Source organism: Peromyscus maniculatus, chromosome 3, assembly GCF_049852395.1.
Source record: "Peromyscus maniculatus bairdii isolate BWxNUB_F1_BW_parent chromosome 3, HU_Pman_BW_mat_3.1, whole genome shotgun sequence".
Classification (NCBI taxonomy): domain Eukaryota; kingdom Metazoa; phylum Chordata; class Mammalia; order Rodentia; family Cricetidae; genus Peromyscus; species Peromyscus maniculatus.
In genome coordinates, this window is record NC_134854.1 from 105,770,968 (window position 1) to 105,790,781 (window position 19,814).

At 39.7% G+C, this 19,814-nt stretch overlaps 1 protein-coding gene across 23 annotated transcripts in view; it reads left to right on the top strand.

Moving 5' to 3' along the window:
* Positions 1–19,814, top strand: part of Znf638 (zinc finger protein 638) — a 129,059-nt gene that overhangs the window by 41,554 nt on the left and 67,691 nt on the right. For 8 of the 23 annotated variants that reach the window (XM_006991522.4, XM_076567041.1, XM_076567051.1 and 5 more), the window contains exon 1: positions 7,864–7,989. The exons of 10 other annotated variants lie outside the window; for them this stretch is intronic. The gene's annotated coding sequence lies outside the window, so the exon portion shown is untranslated. Of the gene's footprint in view, positions 1–7,863; positions 8,000–19,814 lie in introns of those variants that run through there. 5 more of the 23 variants (XM_006991523.4, XM_076567042.1, XM_076567052.1 and 2 more) reach the window with 1 other exon arrangement.

Consider the following 19,814-nt stretch of genomic DNA (forward strand, 5'->3'; position numbering starts at 1 on the left):
TCGTTTCCCTGATTTTCTGTGTATAGGAGGACTATTGTTTTGTTTTTGTTTTTGTTTTTGTTTTAGTTAATCTTATATCCAGCCACTTCACTTCACCACTACAGGTGTTTATCACCTGTAGGAGTTCCCTGGTAGAAGTTTTGGGGTCACTTATGTATACTATCATATCATCTGCAAATAATGCTTCTTTGACTTCTTCCTTTTCAATTTGTATCCCCTTGGTCTCCTTTGATTGTCTTATTGCTCTAGCTAAAACTTCAAGTACTGTATTGAATAGATATCGAGAGAGTGGACAGCCTTGTCTTATCCCTGATTTTAGTGGAATTGCTTTAATTTTCTCTCCATTTAATTTGATGTTGGCTGTTGTTTGCTGTATATTGCCTGTATTATGTTTAGGTATGTTCCTTGTATCCCTGATCTCTCCAAGACTTTTTATCATGAAGGGGTATTGGATTTTGTGAAAGGCTTTTTCAGCATTAATGAGATGATTGTGTGTGTGTGTGTGTGTGTGTGTGTGTGTGTGTGTGTGTGTGTTTCTTTCAGTTTGTTTATATGGTATATATCATTGACAGATTTTCATATGTTGAACCATCCCCTGCAACTCTGGGATGAAGCATACTTGATCATGGTGGATGATCTTTGTTATATGTTCATGGATTCTGTGTTTGAGTATTTCGTTGAGTATTTTTGCATCAATATTCATGAGGGAAATTGATCTGTAATTCTTTCTTTGCTGAGTTTTTATGTGATTTGGGTATCAGGCTGATTGTGGCCTCATAAAATGAATTTGGCAATGTTCGTTCTGTTTCTATTTTGTGGAATAATTTGAAGAGTATTAGCTCTTCTTTGAAAGTCTGGTGAAATTCTTCACTAAAACCATATGGCTCTGGGCTATTTTTGGTTGGGAGACTTTTAATGACTGCTTCTATTTCACTGGGGATTATAGGTCTATTTAAATTTTTATCTGATCTTGATTTAGCTTAGGTAAGTGGTATATCAAGAAATTTGTCCATTTCTTTTAGATTTTCCAATTTTTTGGAGTACTGGTTTTTAAAGTATGACTTTATGATTCTTTGGACTTCCTTGCCATCTGTTATTATGGCCCCCTTTTCCTTTGTGATTTATTAATTTGGATATTTTCTCTCTGCCCTTTAGTTAGTTTGGGTAAAGGTTTGTCTATCGTATTGATTTTTCTCAAAGAATTAACTCTTTGATTCATTGATTCTTTGAATTGTTCTCTTTGCTTCTATTTTATTCATTTAAGCCCTGAGTTTGATTATTTCCTGCCATCTACTCCCTTTAGGCGTGTTTGCTTCTTTTTGTTCTAGAGCTTTCAGGTATGCTATTAAATTGCTAGTATGAGATCTCTCTAATTTCTTTATAAAGGCACTTAGTGGTCGGGCTGTGGTGGCGCACGCCTTTAATCCCAGCACTTGGGAGGCAGAGGCAGGTGGATCTCTGTGAGTTCCAGGCCAGCCTGGGCTACAGAGTGAGTTCCAGGACAGGCTCCAAAGCTACACAGAGAAACCCTGTCTCAAAAAACCAAAAAAAAAAAAAAAAAAAAAAAAAAGGTACTTAGTGCTATGACTTTTCCTCTTAGCGCTGCTTTCATTGTGTCTCATAAGTTTGGGTATGTTGTACATTCATTTTCATTGAATTCTAGGAAGTCTTTAGTTTCTTTACTTCTTCCTTGGTCTAGTAGAAACTCAGTAAAGAGTTGTTTAATTTTCATCATTTGTAGGCTTATTTGATGTTTCTGTTGTTGTTGAAATCCAGCTTTAATCCATGGTGGTTGGATAGGATTCAGGGGGGTTATGCCTATTTTCTTGTATCTGTTGAGACTTTCTTTGTGACTGAGTAAATTGTCAATTTTGGAGAAGGTTTCATGAAGTGCTGAGAAAAAGGTATATTCTTTTGTGTTTGGATGAAATGTTTTGTAGATATCTGTTAGGTTCATTTGAGTCAGAATGTCTGTTAGTTCCATTATTTCTCTGTTTAGTTTCTGTCTGGATAATTTGTCCATTGGTGAGAGTGGGTATTGAAGTCTCCCACTATTAATGTGTGGAGTTTGATGTGTGATTTAAGCTTTAGTAATTTTTTTTTTTTTTTAGAAATGTGGGTGTGCTTGCATTTGGGGCATAGATGTTCAGAACTGAGACTTCATCTTGGTGGATTTTTCCTTTGATGTGTATGAAGTATTCTTTTCTTTGATGAGTATGAAGTTTACTTTCTCATCTATTTTGATTAATTTTTGTTGGAATTCTATTTTGTTAAATATTGGAATAGCTATACTTAGTTAAATATTGGAGTTGAATAGCTTCTTTCTTGGGTCCATTTGCTTGGAAAATCTTTTTCCAACCCTTACTCTGAGGTCATGTCTATCCTTGATGTTGAGGTGTGTTTCTTATATGCAGTGGATGGATGGATCATGTTATTGCATCCATTCTTTTAGCCTGTGACTTTCTATTGGGAATTTATTGTCTTCTTATTGAGAATATTGATATTGAGAGATGTTAGTGACCAATGATTGTTTATTCCTGTTATTTTGATATTGTTTGTGGTAGTGGTAGTCGTAGTGGTAGTGTGTGCGTGTGTGTGTGTGTGTGTGTGTGTGTGTGTGTGTGTTCGCGTGCGTGCGTGCGCGCTCACGCGCACGTGTGGTTCCCTTGTTTTGGTTTTGCTGATAAGAAATTATTTATTTTCTATATTTTCTTGAGTTTAGTTAACCTCTTTGGCTTGGAGTTTTCCTTCTAGTTTCTTTTGTAAGGCTGTATTTGTGGATAGATATTGTGGGGTGGTATTGTGTTCCCCAATATATTGTGTATCCTAATAAACTTATCTGGGGTTAGAGAACAGAACAGCTACTTGACAGACACAGAGGCCAGAAAATGGTGGCACTCACACCTTTAATCCTAACATTCCAGAGGCAGAAATCCGTCTGGATCTCTGTGAGTTCAAGGCCACACTGGAAACAGCCAGGCATAGTGATACAACCTTTAATCCCAGAAGTGATAGCAGAAAGCAGAAAGGTATTTAAGGTATGAGGATAAGTTTATTTTGTTAGATGGATGTTTTTCCCTTGGCTTCTGTTTCCCCTCTGGTCTTCTCGATTGGGGGGACTGGGGTTCTAGACCAAGGAGTCTTCAGGTACAGTAGTGTGTCTCCACTGAGTTTTTTGCCTCCTGTGGGACCTCTGATGTTTCAGGTGCCAACATTGTCTCTAGGGTTCCAAGGACCTGTGGGACTTCTGTGGTTCTGAGTACCAACTTGGTCTCTGATGTCCCTAGTACCAGTGTGACCTCTAGTAAAGCAGAAGTCTTCTGCCTAAGGTGTGGGCTGGAATATTGAGCCCAGGGGAGGGCTATTTATTTTAAAGGGAAGATATGAGTCAATTATGGGGAAAGGATGGTTTGCTCTTAACACTTGAAATTCTTGTGATTGACTTAGTCCTTTGTAAGAAAATGAAGCCAGATCTTATCTCAAAAATGTTATATTGATTAAATATTTACATATAGACAGGAAAATTTTGATGGTGTTCTACTTTGCAGTCTGTTGCTGTGGTCAAACATCATGACCAAAAGAACTTGGGTTAGAAAGCATTTATTAAGTTTACCCTTCCAGGTTACAATTCATCACTGAGAGATGTCAAAGCAGGAACTTGGAGGCATGAACTTGGAGAAAGGAACCATGGAATAACAGTGCTTGCTGGCTTGCTCTCTAGCTTGCTCATGGCTTAGTTAGCTTTCTTTCATTGTCCAGGACCACCTGCCCAGGGATGATACTGTCCATAGTGGGCACGGCTCTTCCTCCTACATCAATTATAATAAAGACACTTTGTACCAAGCTTTTTCTTTTGGGACACCAACCAGTTCCCAAATCATGACACAGAGACTTATTAGTAGTTTTGAATGCTCAGCCTAGCTCAGGCATGTTTCTGGCTAGTTCTTTTAACTTAAATTAACCTGTTTTTCTTTATCTATCTTTTTTTCTTTTGTCTTTATATATATATATATATATATACATATATATATAATTTTACAATACCATTCAGTTCTACATATCAGCCTCGGGTTCCCCTATTCTCCCCCCTCCCACACCCTCCCCTTACCCCCAGCCTACCCCCCATTCCCACCTCCTCCAGGACAAGTCCTCCCCTGAGGACTGCGATCAACCTGGTAGACTCAGTCCAGGCAGGTCTGGTCAAACAGCCAACTCATGCAATGAGCACAGGACTTGGTCCCACTGCCTAGTTGCCTCCCAAACTGATCAAGCCAATCAACTGTCTCACCTATTCAGAGGGCCTGATCCAGCTGGGGGCCCCTCAGCTTTTGGTTCATAGTTCATGTGTTTCCATTCATTTGGCTATTTTTTTCAATAATTGAGTAAAACGGAAATTTATTATAAGCCACAGTCGTCCTAGGGACCTCCATGCTATATATATAGCCTCTATGGGTCTATGGGTTGTGGTCTGATTGTTCTTTATTTTATATCTAGAATCCACTTATGAGTGAGTACATACCATGACTGTCTTTCTGGGCATAACCCCTTTCTTGTATCCTTGGATCTAAAACCAGAACTATGTGGTTGTGGCTGATACTGCCATGTTCTTCTGCTATACTGGGGCTAGAACTTGGCTCCCTCTTTCAATTACATTTGCCTCAGTTTTCTGTTGTTGATGGTTTCCTTACCAGCTTAAGATTTCTTTTAATTCCTTTTCACAAGCTGGAAGTTTAGCTGAGCAGGGTCTTGTCCTGAGGTTACCACTTCCTTTATTCCATTTAGCATTAGGCTTTTCTTTAAACTTTTTATCTCCTTGAGCACTGGACTTAGCTCCGTTATACTTCCTGGTACTTCTTTTTACCTCAAATTGTACATTTGTATTTCTCTTTGTCCTGCTTGCTTCTTTTCATTATGGATCTGAATAAGAATGATTCCTAATAACCACATGACACAGTCAAGACTAGGCTGTTTTGAGATTTCCCCTGCCAATATCATTAATTCAAAACTCTTCAGTTTAGCCTCAGGCAGATTTTTAGGACACTGGTGAAAAGCCACATTATTTAGCAAAATATTACAAGAATTGTCTCTAGGCCACTTACTAATATTCTTTCCCTCTGAAACTTCTTGAGCTGGTCTCACACAGTTCAAATTGCCCTCTGCACTGTTTCACATGATGCTACTAGTATAGCCCATTAAGTTCTGCTTAAAGTGTCTAACCACTTTTCTTCTTCAAAATCCCAAACTCTTCCATATTCACCCAACAAAAAGCATGGTCAAACTTGTCTAAGCAATCCTCCAGTCCCTAGTACCAACTTCAGTTTTAATCACTGTGCTATTGCTGTGAAAAGACACCATGCAAGGCATTTAACTGGGGGACTTGCTTACAGTTTCGAGGTTTAGTCCATTATATGATGGAAGGGAGCATGGAGGCATACAGGCAGTGGCTGGAACAGTAGCAGAGAGGCACATCCTGTTCCATAGGCAGAGAGAGGGAGAGCAAGACATGCTCCTGTGGTGTGGGCTTCACACCTCTTAATCCTTCTCAAATAGTGCCACTCCCTGATGACTAAGCATTTAAATATATGAGCCTTTGGAGCCATTCTTATTCAAACCACCACATAAAGAATAGAGTGAGGCTTCTTAGACTACAAAGAAAACTCAGAAGTCATGAAGGAAAAATGAGAGATTTGATGGCATGAAAATTTAAAGTTTATAATGGCAGAGAGAGAGTACATTAAAGAAGCTAAACTAAATGCAACATTTAACAAAAGACAAATATTCTTTGGAAAGTAGCTATACATACCTCTATACCATCAACACACCTTGGAAGGTAAATATTCTTTGTATATATTACTTTCTGGCCTAGAAAGACAGCTCAGTGGTTAAGAGTGTATTCTGCTGCTCTTCCAGAAGACTCAAGTTCAGTTCCCAGTGCCCATATCAGATGTCTAACAACTACCTATAATGAGAGCTCCAGAAAGATTTGATGCCTCTAGCCTCCTCAGGCATCTGCACGCATGTGTACAATACCTCCCACCCCAGATCCACACACACATACAAAATTAATACTAAAAATTATTTTTTTTCAAGACAGGATTTCTCTGTGTAACAGCTCTGACTGTCCTGGAACTCTCTTTGTAGACCAGGCTGGCCTCGAACTCACAGAGTATGCCTTCTTCTGCCTCCTGAGTTCTGGGATTAAAGGTGTGCAGCACCATGCCTAACAAAAATTAGGTTTTCTTTCTTTCTTTTTTCTTTTTTTTTTTTTGTTCTTTTTGAGACAGGGTTTCTCTGTGTAGCTGTGCACCTTTCCTGGATCTCACTCTGTAGACCAGGCTGGCCTTGAACTTACAGAGATCCACCTGGCTCTGCCTCCCAAGTACTAGGATTAAAGGCGTGTACCACCACCGCCCAGCAGTTTTCTTTTTTAAAAAGAATTATCTTCTGCTAAGAGACAGTTAAGTCACTAGATATGAGAAAAGGGTATTTAAGAAGTTCTTAATTGTTTATTTGTTTGAGGCAGTGTCTTATTACCCTATTACTCAGACTGGCCACAAACTCATTGTGTACCCGAGACTGGCCTTTGACTCTAGATCCTACTATCTCAGCCTCCTTCTGAGTTGGAGTTCTGGTGTGTACCACCACACCTGGCTGAAAATAGAAGTTTTTAAATGAGGAAATGACCATGACTAGTAGATACGAAATGATGCTCTATAATTACACACAGACACGTACACACTTTTGCATCATATATATATATTTACCTCTCAGTCATTTGTTCTTTCCACATACATTTACTGATTTTTCTATTGTCTTGGAATAAAGTGAGGAAAACACAAATACCCCAGACTTCATGGGGCTTGCATTCTACTGGAGAAAGATCTATAAATAAGAAATAAAAAAAATAATGATAGGGGGCTGTTAAGAGCCCTGGCTGCTCTTGTAGTGGACCCTGATTAGGTTGCCAGCATCTACATGGTGGGTTACAACCATCTGTAACTACAGTTTCAGTGGATCTGACCCTCTTCTGGCCTCTGATCTGGGATTAAAGGGGTTCACCACCATGCCCGCTTCCTATGCTTGTTTTAGTATGAATTTGTGGTCTGTAAAACAGATATGAGAGCCTCAAAGTAGATAGTATGACTGTGTATTACCTAGTTGGCAAAGGTTGAATTTTACCTTTTTTTTTTCTTGCAATGACTGTTTGCCATGGCATTATTGAGTCAACTTGAGAAGACCGGGCATTGAAGAAACAGATTAAGAAATTTTTCTTTACCCAATATTTTTCATGGGCAAAATCAAGATTATAGATATTTACCACCCAGGTAGTTTTGTTGTTGTTTTTGTTTGAATTGTGAAATTACATAAAAGGATTTCCAGTGTTAGGCTTTTAGTTTAGTAAGCTTTCATTCCATTCTAATTTTCCATTGTAAAAAATGGGAGATAAGTTCGAGTGTTGGGGCTCATTCCTTTAATCCCAACACAATCCCAGTGAAATCTATGTTGAGTTTGAAACCATTCTAGTCTATATAGGGAGTTCGAGACCAGCTAGGGCTGCAAAGTGAGACCTAAATCTCAAAAAAAGGTAAGAGATAAAGGCTGGGAATGCTTACCATATTTCAATCATTATGCTAATAAGTGCGACGTGAATGTTACTTTGTGATACTGAGGGAATGGTGATCAGGGAAGACTTCTGGGATAGAGAGACCAACGTGGTTTGCCAGGGAGGGCTAAGACCTGAGTGATAGTACCCAGACCGCTATAGCTGCAGGGCAGGCGATCGCCCCCTTGTGGCAGAGGGCGGCCCTGCCGCTGACAAGCGTCTCCGGCGAACGCGGAGCCCGTGGCACGCAGGCGCGGTGAGTGGACAAGGGCGCTAGGCGAAGGTGCGCATGCGTGGAGCCCTATGGAGGCGGTAGCTGCTTCGTCGTCGTGACTGGAGGCCGAGTGCTAAACTGTGGGGAACGGATGGGATCCAGCTGTTAGTCGGTAGGCATAGGTAGGACCTCTGCCTTGCGGGGAGCCGTGGGCTGGAAGGCAGAGGCCCTGCGCGCAGGCCCGAGCCATTCCTGTGCGGTCGCGGTCGACTATTGTATGTGTCGCAGCGGCTGCGCACAAAATGGCGGCGGCGGGGGCGGGAGGAGCCGAGGGACCCTCGGGTGGGCCCGGGCCGTGGCCTGTGCCCCTCGCCCCTCGCCGACCGCGCCGTCGCGCCGCAGTGCCGCTGGGCGCAGCCGCCTGACGCCGCCGCCCTGCGGAGGAGCGGGCGGCGCCCTCGGGGAGGTCCGGCCGCCCCTTCCTCTGCGCCGCGGTTCTGCCGCTCCTCAGGCCTGACAGCGAGCCGGGCTGGGGAGGCCGCCGCGCGCCAGAGCGCCTTTCGGATCCCCCCGTGGGCCGCGTGCGCCCTTTGCCCCGCTGGAAGAGCGTCCTTGCAGGGAGCTGGGGTGGGGGCGTGCGGGCTGTTGCGGGCCAAGCGCCCCAGTGAGCCCCGAAGCCGAGAATGTCGGCCCTGGGATGTCGTAAATGGCGGTGACAATTGCACATCCTTAGAGGAGTCGTGAACCCCCCGCACGTCAGGGGTAGCTGCCTGTGTTGGTGTGGTTCCTAGCTTGGGCCTGTTTTGTTCCAGAGAAGATGTCTATGCCACTGCCTCATCCCCGAGGATGTTTCAGACGTCCTTTGTTGTTGGAAGTAATCGCCTATGAGGGAGTCTCAGTGTTACAAAATCTTGGAGCTAGACAATGATTGTAGCCTCGAGCTATTTAGTATTAAAATTACCCTTTGGCGGTTTGGGAATTTGGGAAGGAATACTCATTGTGAAAAGTTGTGAATAAAAAAGCTTGTCACCAGAACCCACCCGACCACGCGGATTCATCTTTTCTAATCAGGTTTGAAATTGTGCAGACATACAAAAAATCTCCATCACCTCGTCATTTTGTATGAAGGGTTAACTCGTTTTTCAAGGAAGTGGTGTTTACTGCTTCAGTTTAGAAGCTTAAAATGACAAACTGGAAAAAAATTTAAAGGAAAATTAATATAAGGACATTAACATAGAGAAATAAACTTGTTTATTATGTTTCTTCAAAATGTTGTTAATGATTATACACTTCAGATTTAGTGGGCTTATATTACATTCTGCTTTATAAAATTTGACTTTTATATTTCCATATTCTGTAATGAATACTTTCAGATATGTGGAATACAAAATGTAATACACTAAAATATACTATGCCATTCCCCACCTTGTCATTTGTGTTGAAACCGATGAGTAAAGATAAAACAGTTGAAAGAAATCACAAAAAAACTCCTTCATTTATTTTGATTAACTGGTCTTTAAAATGTATTCATTTGACACACATGTATTACCTTGTATATTAATTATATTTTAGTTTTTGCATTTGTTATGGAGTGTGCTTATACTATACATTCTAGTTCTAAAAAAGGTTCTCCACGGTCACCACTTTCTGGATGTCTTAAGAGTTGTTTTTTAAGGATCTCTTCGAAATTTTAATTTTTATGTAATAGACAAAAATGACGAGTTTAGTGTACAGTAGGTTTTGGAATCAGAAGTTATGAATTCGAATCCATTTTTCTCTTACTATTATGTGTGAGACTTTAGTTGTTTTAGTCTTTCTGAACTTTTGTTCTCTTATTTGTAAAGTAACACTACTTGCTGCTTGGGATTTCTTTTTGTATGTATGATCACTGAGATGTTGTATGGAATTCTCCTATACATAGATGTTTCTTAATGAATTTCACTTGTACTTTAAAATTTAGCATGACTAAGTAACAGCTTCTGATAGAAAATTGCAGCCTGTAGATACTGCCTTTTAACTAAAAAAGGAATTTAGATTAAATTAATAGAATTGAAAATTATCAAACTTGAAAATGTTTTGAATCTATAAAGTTTATACATTCCTTTTATTTCACTTACCAGAATCTACTGTAATAGTTTGTTGATTATTTATTTACAAGATCTTGTGAGGTAGCACCGACTAGCCTAGAACTCACTAGATCACCTAGATCAGGGTGGCCTTGGACTTGGAGGCAGAGTCAAGATGATAACTCCAAGTGCTGGGATTACTGGCATGAGCCTGCTTTGTAATAATTAAACAATTGTGTTACTCTTTGTGTCTAAGTAGCGGGTATGTATTGGATACTCCAGTATTGAATACATGAACTCAGCTTATGGGTGTCAGAGCCTGGGTGGGCTCTCATGCTTAATTCACTGTGCCTTCCCATTGATTAAAGTTTGACTAAGTCTGTCCAGTTTCTTATTGAAAGCTATATATATTAAGATACAGTACTTCTAATATATAGGTACCCAGTAACACAGTTTTGGTTGTTTTTCAAGGAAACAGGAGCTAATGAATATTGAAATGTGATAGTTTAGAGATCAGCAAAAGAAAAAAAGTTGCTCTGACTAAAGTTAATAAGCCCTCATTTATATTCAACTTTTTAAAATTGTTTTTATTGTTCTAACTTTCTTCCATTTGAAATTTGTGGTTGAAAGTGAAAATGGAAGGAAAATATATAGAAAAATCAAGAGAATTGTGGAAAGAATAATGAGAGGTGAGGTGTAGAATTAAAACCCATAGTTATATGGGTTCCATGAGAATCAAGAATAATAAGTTGGGATTGACAAGTATGAGGAGCATAGGATAGCTCCAAGGTACATATGTGATCTTAGTGATTATCCTGGGGCATATATATTTTGATTATTTTTCAGACCTTAGAAACCAAACTCTGCTTCTTGTTTCAGTCCAGCATTAATTCTTTATATTTAAATTTTCACAGTTTTCCTTTTACTAAACTTTTAAATTGTCTCTGCTTAATGAAAATTGCCCCCCCCTTTTTTTTTGTTTGTTTGTTTGAATTTTACTTTTGTATTTTAAAACAGGATCCTGCTGTGTAGCTCAGACTGGCTTCAAATTCTAGGTCCTCCTGCTTCAGCCTCTCAAATGTTTGTTTACAAATGCCTGCCACTAGATTAATTGGTTTATTACATAAAAATTAAGCATCACAAGTAAAAGGAATTTTATGACTTATTCATGTAACTATCATCCAGCTTCAGTAATTGTTAGCAAATGGTCAGTCTTGTCAAATTTCTACTCTACCCTATTTTAAGCAAGTCTTATTTGTTCCTTTGTTTTTGGTTTTTTGAGACAAGGTTTCTTTGTGTAGTTTGGAACCTGTCCTGGATCTCTCTCTGCAGACCAGGCTGGCCTTGAACTCACAGAGCTCTTCCTGCCTCTGCCTCCCAAATGCTGTGATTAAAGGTGTGGGCCATCACAGCCCAGCTTTTTTTGTTTATTTTGTCCCATCCGTGTCCTGCCCCACCCCCTCTCCCTGAGCTGAGGACCGAACCCAGGGCCTTTGAGACAGAGTCTCTATAACTCTGGCTGGCCTGTAACTCTATAGACTAAGCTGGCCTTGAACTCACAGAGGTCCACCTGCCTCTGCCTCTTTGCTGGGATTAAAGGCGTGAACAACCACATCTGGGTCAAGTAAGTCTAATATCAGTTCTAGCAACTCACTTCAAATTTTTTTCTAAAATATTTAGGTAGAAAATTGTTTATATAAAGTTGTTAGTAACTATTACTAATAAATGTTTATTTGTTAATAATAATTTCTTAATAGCCATTCAGACAGTATTGGAATTTTTCCTCTACCACATATGCAGCTAATCAGTTGTTTGAAGTCAGGATCCAAATAAGATTTGTAACTGGAGCAGTTTGTAATTGCTTGATATTTCTCTCTCTCTCTCTCTCTCTCTCTCTCTCTCTCTCTCTCTCTCTCCCTCTCTCCCTCTCTCCCTCTCTCCCTCTCTCCCTCTCTCCCTCTCTCCCTCTCTCTCCCTCTCTCTCCCTCTCTCTCCCTCTCTCTCCCTCTCTTTTTTTTTTTTTTTGGTTTTTCGAGACAGGGTTTCTCAGTGTAGTTTTGCGCCTTTCCTGGAACTCACTTTGTAGACTAGGCTGGCCTCGAACTCACAGAGATCCTCCTGCCTCTGCCTCTTGAGTGCTGGGATTAAAGGCGTGCGCCACCACCATCTGGCTTTTGATATGTCTCTTAAGTCTATTTATAAGTTCCTCAGCTACTTTTTATTTATCTAAGGAACACTGTTACTGTCCCTCCCCCCCCCCCCCACAGGGTTTTTCTGTGTAGTTTTGGTGCCTGTCCTGGATCTCGCTCTGTAGACCAGGCTGGCCTCAGATCTGCCTTGCTCTGTCTCCCGAGTACTGGGATTAAAGCTGTGTGCCACCACCGCCCCGCTAGGAACACTGTTTCTTATCCATTAAATAATAGATAAGTAATGCCTTGCCTCATCAACATTTGAATCTGTGCATTTTGATGTAACTTCAAATACATACTTAGTGGGTAAATTGTTTGCTGCCAAGCCTGACAACCTATTTGGCCCCCAGAACTCACATGTTAGAGATAACTCATTTCTCCAAGTTGTCCTCAGATCTCCACTCAGCATGACACCCACATACGCACATCTCCAAATGAATAAAATGTGTTTTAAAATTACTCAGGAACTGCTAGATCTTAATTTAGGAGTTATTGAGAGAAAGATAGGAGTGTACAACTAGTGTTTGTAATACAGTGTTTTCAGGAGTTGCCTGTATCTTAGTAAAACTTAATAAAAGAACACCTATCTGATTAAAAGCATGTTGTTTACTAACCTAGTGCTGAGTACCTGTTGCATGCCAGTAGTAATTGAACTTCACATCATATTCTTGAGGGTTTTTAAATTTTATTTCTGTATATGAATGTTTTGCCTGAATGTATGTTTGTGCACCATGTGTTTGCAGTCCCTGAGTTTACAGGGCCCAGAAGAAAGCATTGGATCCCCTGGAATTGGAGGTACTGACAGTTGTGAGCCATCATGTAGGTGCTGGGAACCAAACCTGGGTCTTCTACAAGAACAGCAAGGGCTCCTACTTGCTGAGCCGTCCTTTTTTTTTTTTTAATTTACATTTCAAATTACACTCTGCTTTCTTAGTGTCATGTTGTTAGTAACAGCAGAATCAGAATGAAAACACTGAATTTATGGTCAAAGTTCTTTTGTTTGTTTTGATAGAGTCTAAGTTTTTAGACATTTTTTTCTGTGCTGCCTCTCTAAAGTTAGTTGATAATATTAAGTTTTACTTACGGGAGTGAACCAATTTTGTATGAAATCAGTCATTGGCATTCCTCCTAGCCTGGGTGGGTATGTTTCAATCAGTGGACATTTCCCCAAAGATTAGATTATTATGGATTTTGTAATTGGCTGACTAACAGTCAGCAGTTAGGGAGAGTACATGATGTAGAAAAAGAAGGGCCAAATAAAAATTTGCAGCTAATACTCTTTATTATATTTTCCTGCCTCTTATTTTGTTTGTAATCTTTTTCACCTAGGATACAATTAAGAAGTTATATAGTTCAATGGTGGACGTAAGATGTTGGATCATTAATTTTGAGTGAATTTAAGCTCCGAGTGACATGAAAATAAATTGCTTCTCTTCTCTCTATTTGACAGTTTTGTACATTGTGCTCCTTTATCTCTAAATACTTAGCTGTGTATCATAGGGATAAGATGTTTTATAGTACAGTTCTAATGTCCATAAATTTAACTCATATCATTCTTTAGTCTGTAATATGTTTTGTTGCTTCACCCATTAGTATTCTTTGCAGATTTTTTTCCTCCTTAAAGATACAATTGGTCTAGGGCTAGATACTGTGTGTAATTGTCATGTCTCTTTTACACTTGCTTAATCTGGAATGTTTTCATAGACCATTTCTCATTTTGGGTTGGTCTGGTGTTCTTGATTAAACATGGTGAAGACACAAACCAGAGTTTCCTCCTCCCTCTACTCCTCCCATTCCCTCCCACCACCTCCTTATACCCGCCTCCCCCAGTCCACTCCTCCTCCCTCTCCATTCAGATGGGGTAAGGTCTCCCTTTGGGATCCTAAAAGCATTAGTTACATATTCTTGCTTTAACATATTGTAATCTACTTTAGGGAGATGGAAACAATTTTGGCCCATATCCTACATGAGAGAAGCATATAACCACAAGGTTGGACAAGGGTGCATTTGCATCTCAGAAGCAACTGGAGCTGGGCATCCAAATCTTAAGTGTTGTTTACCCTTTGCTACTACTTCCCTGTATTGTGGAGGCTTTGTATTTTAGTGCTTGTGCTTTCTCAGGTGATAAATACAGTTCTCAGCAGCATTTGAGTTTTATAAACATTCACCTCTTTTTTTTGTAATTATGACCAAGTAATCCCAAAGATGATTTCTTTATTCCAGCTTGGATCAGATCAGGTAGTTTTTCTTGAGCTAATCCACACATTTGTGTGTGTGTGTGTGTGTGTGTGTGTGTGTGTGTGTGTGTGTATGTGTGTATGTGTATGTGTGTATGGAGATCAGAGAACAGCCTTGGATGTTCTTCAGTTGCTGCCTTTGTGTATCCTGTTTTATCACTCTGCACTTTATTCCTGTAAAGTGGGGTCTTGCTGAACCTAGAATTCCATTGATGCTCTTGTCTCTATACCCTTGCAGCACTGAGATGCCCCACTTTTGTGTAAGTGTGGGGGATTTGAACTCAGGTGTTTGTTCAGTGTAATAATCCCTCTTAACATGGTTGAGTCATCTCCCCAGCCCAATATTTTTATTTTTTGGAGACCTTGTCTTACTGATTGGCCAATGAGTCCCCAAAGATTTGCTTGTTTGTGTCCCCTGTGCATGACTACACCTAGTTTTGAGAACCAAGTCCAGGTCCTTGTACTTACTGATCCATCATCTTCTCAGTCCTAATATACTATGTTTATTAAAGATGGCAAGGTAGATGAGACTATCTGCCTGTGTTCAGGAGAGGTTTTTTTTTTTTTTTTGTTTTTTGTTTTTTTCGAGACAGGGTTTCTCTGTGTAGCTTTGCGCCTTTCCTGGAGCTCACTTGGTAGCCCAGGCTGGCCTCGAACTCACAGAGATCCGCCCGGGTCTGCCTCCCGAGTGCTGGGATTAAAGGCGTGCGCCACCACGCCCGGCTAGGAAAGTATCTTTTATAGTCAAATGAGTGCTTTGCTGTGGAGATGCATTTATTTATTTATAATACATATTCCTGAAAATAAAGTTATCTGATTATTTTACTTATTTTTTCAAAAAGCTATTTTCCTGGGAATAACTATTAGATTACTGCTATTTGGGGTTTTTAATATGTGATTGTACAGTGATTTGTCCCTACATTCCATGATAGCAATTGACCTTTGGTTTAAAATCTTTTAAGGATCGGTGTGTGTGTGTGTGTGTGTGTGTGTGTGTGTGTGTGTGTGTGTGTGTGTGTGTGCGCGCGCACACGCACACAGAAAAGCAATCAGATCCTCTGAAGGTGGAGTTATAGTTGTTTGTGAGCTGCCTCACATGGGTGCTGGGAACCAAACCTGGGTCCTTAAGAAGAGCAGCAAGTGCTCTTAACTGCTGAGCCATCTCTTCCAGCACGCATTTTGGTTTTTATCTGAAGCCATGATATCCATCTGTCTTTTCAAGTAGCAGGAAAGTCAGTGCTACTTTTAATGATGTCAAGTAGTGCTTCTGATTGTGTTTGCTTGACCATTTTCTTAAAAGTGACACATTTTGGCAGTTTGGCATCTAACATGATATTTACCTAAACCACACTTGTGACACTTAAATTGTGACTGTGCCTCTTTTGTGAGATACAACAGAACAGAACTAATGACAGTAATGAGTTGGCTCACTGGATCTGTCTGGATGGTAGAAGAGATCAACAGGCGGAAGAAAGCACAGAACGCATGTTATTTTTGTGATTAAACAATTGGACTGTTGTTTTAACCGACTATTGTCATAGCTGTGTTCCCAGGTGCCAAAGTGAATCGATTTATTTTGTAATTGTGTTCTAACAGAACAGCATAAAGTAAGATGGGGGAATAGACCTAGAAAAAGAATGTTAAAATAGTATTTTCCTTTTGTGATGAGTTCGTAGCAAACTTTTCTTGGGGTGTTGTTTAGGGTATTTTTTTCTTTTTTCTTGCTTTTGGTGAAAGGTAAAGAACATTTTTTTAATAATTAGATAAAAAGCTATATATGGTTGATATATTGTGCACCCCAATAAACTTATCTAGGGATCAGAGACCAGAACAGCCACTATATTAAACATAGAGGTTAGGCAGTGGTAGCACACACCTTTAATCCTAGCATTCCAGAGGCAGAGAACGGTCTGGATCTCTGAGTTCAAAGCAACACTGGAAACAGCCAGGCATGGTGGCACACGCCTTTAATCCCAGGAAGTGATGGCAGGAAGCAGAAAGTTACATAAGGCGTGAGGACCAGGAACTAGAGCTGGTTAAGCTTTTAGGCTTTGAGCAGCAGTTCAGTTGAGATTCATTCAGATGAGGACACAGGCTTCCAGTTTGAGGAAACGAGACCAGCTGAGGAATTGGCAAGGTGAGGTGGCTGTGGCTTGTTCTGTTTCTCTGATCATTTAGCGTTCACCCCAATACCTAGCTCTGGGTTTGTTTTTATTAATAAGACCTTTTAAGATTCATGCTACAGCTATAAAATAAATTTATGTATTTGAGATACAGCATGAAAAGAACAGTGAAGGGGGGGTAATGTAGGTTCTGTTTATATGGTTACTTCCTAGCCGTGTTCTGAGGCTTAATCTGTAAACTGATGACCTTTGCTTTCAGTGATTTTTGTTTATCTCAGGTAAGATGAGTATTAAACAACATTGTAGAACATGATATTCTATAAAGTCTCAAGTGTAAGGTTTTAAAAAATTAATATATTAATATGTATGTGTATGTATATATGTGGACACACGTGTCACATCATACAGGTGGAGGCCAGAAGCCAGCTTTGTAGAGTTAGTTTTCTCTACTTCCACTGTTATGTGGATTCTGAGGATCAAACTCAGGTAACCAGGTTTGTGTGACAAACACCTTTACCCACTGAGCCATCTCACTGGGGTTTGATATAAATTCTTTCATAATCAATTCAGTGGAGACATCATGATCTGGCTGGCTAACTTTTGGTGATTGGTCTAGATTCTAAGAAATTTTAGATTTATTGATACTTAAAAAGAAAATAAGGTCCCCTTCTTTCTGAAAGATATCATTAAAATAATAGGCAGTTCTTGATTTTCCTTGGAAGTGGACATTTTGGAAATACTTCATGGGATCTAATGACAGTATCTTTTTAATCTGTCAAGCTATTCATACTTGTGCCAAGAAACCAATTTCTGCTATTGGTTTCTTCTTCTTCTCCACCTCCTCCTGTCCCTCCTCTTCTTCCTCCTTCCTCCCTCCTCCTCCTCCTCCTCCTCTTTTTCCTTCTTCCTTTATTCTTTGTCTTCTTCTTTTGTGTATATGTTTGTGGGCGGGTGTTCCACAAGGTCTGTGTGGAGGTCAGAGGATAACATTCAAGAGTTGCGCTCTCCTTCCACCCTGTAGGTTCCAAGGATTAAACAAGTTGTGAGGCTTGGCAGCAAGTGCCTTAATCACTGAGCTGTCTCACTGACATTGTTAGTAGTTTCTAAAAGAATTTTGTTTTATGATTGATTATACTGAAGCTTTGTTTCACTTTTAAATGTTTCTGTTTTTAAAGGACAATGAAAAGAATTTAAGATTGCTTTTCATCAAAATAAAATAATTGAAATGATTTGCCATGTAATATTCTGTTATGAAAAGTATTAAATAGAGATTAAAATGTCAATTGAAAGCATCAAATAGACTGAGAATACTCGGTAGCTGGTTGTGGCAGCTCTTAACTAGCATGCTTGATACTCTGGATGTTTGTCCCTAGAATAACTTCAGAATTATACTTTGTTGGCTGGAGAGATGGCTTAGTGGTTAAGGGCACTTGTTGCTCTTGAGAGGTCTTGAAAAATACAGTTTATAAAACGGCTGGTATCTGTGTTCTATAACTGTATCATATCACTGTAAGGCCAGGGTGCTAGGTACTTTAGAGAATACATAGGGATTTCCTCTTAGAGAACTCAAGTGTAGTTCTCTTCAACTCAAAATTGTTCATAGTTCCATACAGTAATTAGATGGTTGATAAATCTGTACCATTTGTGTTTTACTTGGGGGAAGAAACAGTATTTGAAAGAATTAGTGTTTCTCATCTAAGAGCAGTCTTCATCAACTGGAGAAAATGATGTAGGAAGAGTTAGAATAGAGGCTGGAGAGATGACTCAGCCAGCAAAGTGCTTGTAGAGGAAGCATGAGGACCTGTGCTTAATCCACAGCACCCAGGTACAGCAGTATACATTTATAAAATCCAGAGCTGGGGAGGCAGAAACAGGAGGATTCCTGTGGCTCACTGGCAAAGCCACAATGGTGAGTTCCAGGTTCAGTGAGAGACCTTTCTTGAAAAATAAGGTTGCAGGGTCTGTCATCTAGCACTCGTGAGACTGAACACGGGTCTCTTAAGTTTGAGGCCAGCCAGAGCTATACAGTGAGTCCCTGCCTCAAAGAAGATTGAGTTAGATGGAGAATGATTGAGGACAACCTCCATACACACATGAACATACACACACATGCCACCCTCAAAAAAAATTGAAAACTGCTTACCCGAGCGGTGCTTATTTTTTAAGGAGCACAAACAAAGTTGTTCTTAGAAGTGAGTCTACTATGACAAAGGTAAGCTAGTTTAATGATTTGAGGTTTCTGGAGTTTGTTAACAAATAGCATTTTAAAAATAGTGAATTTAGATTTGCTGTTGGTGAATTGCCTCAGCAATTTTTATTTTTGTGTTTCATTCTAACTTGAAATCTGAGGGCTGGGGAGATAATCTCAATAGGTAAAGCACTTCCTACACAAGCATGAAGATCTCAGTTCAGATCTCCAGAACTCATGGAAAGTTGGGTGTGATATCCAGCTTCTGTAATCTCAGAATTCTTATAGGGAGGTGGGAAGGAGAGACAGTGTTATCCCCAGAAGGTCTTGAGCCAGCCAGCCTGACATATGCAACAGTTAACAGCAAGAGACCCTATCTCAAACAAGATAGAAGGCACCAACAACTAAGATTGTCCTCTGACTTCCACATATGTGATGTGGCGGGCACATCCCCACACGCATCCACACAAACACATGCATAGATTGGTGCATACAGAGCTTTAAAAAACTAATTTTTAAAATTACATTAATTAAATTACATTAATGATGACTTTGAATGTGATCTTTTAAATACTTGAACAAACATTTGAGGTTCTTCTGAATAGGGTTTTATATACTTGGGAGAAAAGTCTTTCAGTGAACACAGAGCTTCACTTGAAGCTGCATTTTTGGGAAGAGCATGCATTTTATTAGCACAAAACACAAACTAGAGATACCAAAAGTGGTTCAAGAAATAAGAAAGGATCTTGAGACTCACTTGATCTTAGTGGTCAAGGAAAATTTGATGGAAGCTGATCATGCAGAATATGTATAAAATCAAATAAGTTCACCATCTGGGACGAGTAGGTTGCTTTAATGGGAAGAGAAAGGAATAAATGCCTGGTAAATTACAAAGATAGAGATTGGCTAGATTGTTGGACATTATACATACAAAAATTAAAATGGATGGGATCATTCTAGGTGTTTGAACAGGAATAATGTAAAAATGTTCTTTTACAAAAGTTAAAGAAATGGAGTGTGAGGGTGATTTAATTTAGCTCAGTGGTGGAGCGCTAATTAGGTCTCAGCTCTGGAAAAAAATGTTGACAATTTGAAAAATGGTTGGATTTGAAGAGAGAGAATGTTAACCAAATAAATGATAAGAGTTTTACCCAAATATATTTTCATCTTACTAACAAGCATAAATAAAGCATG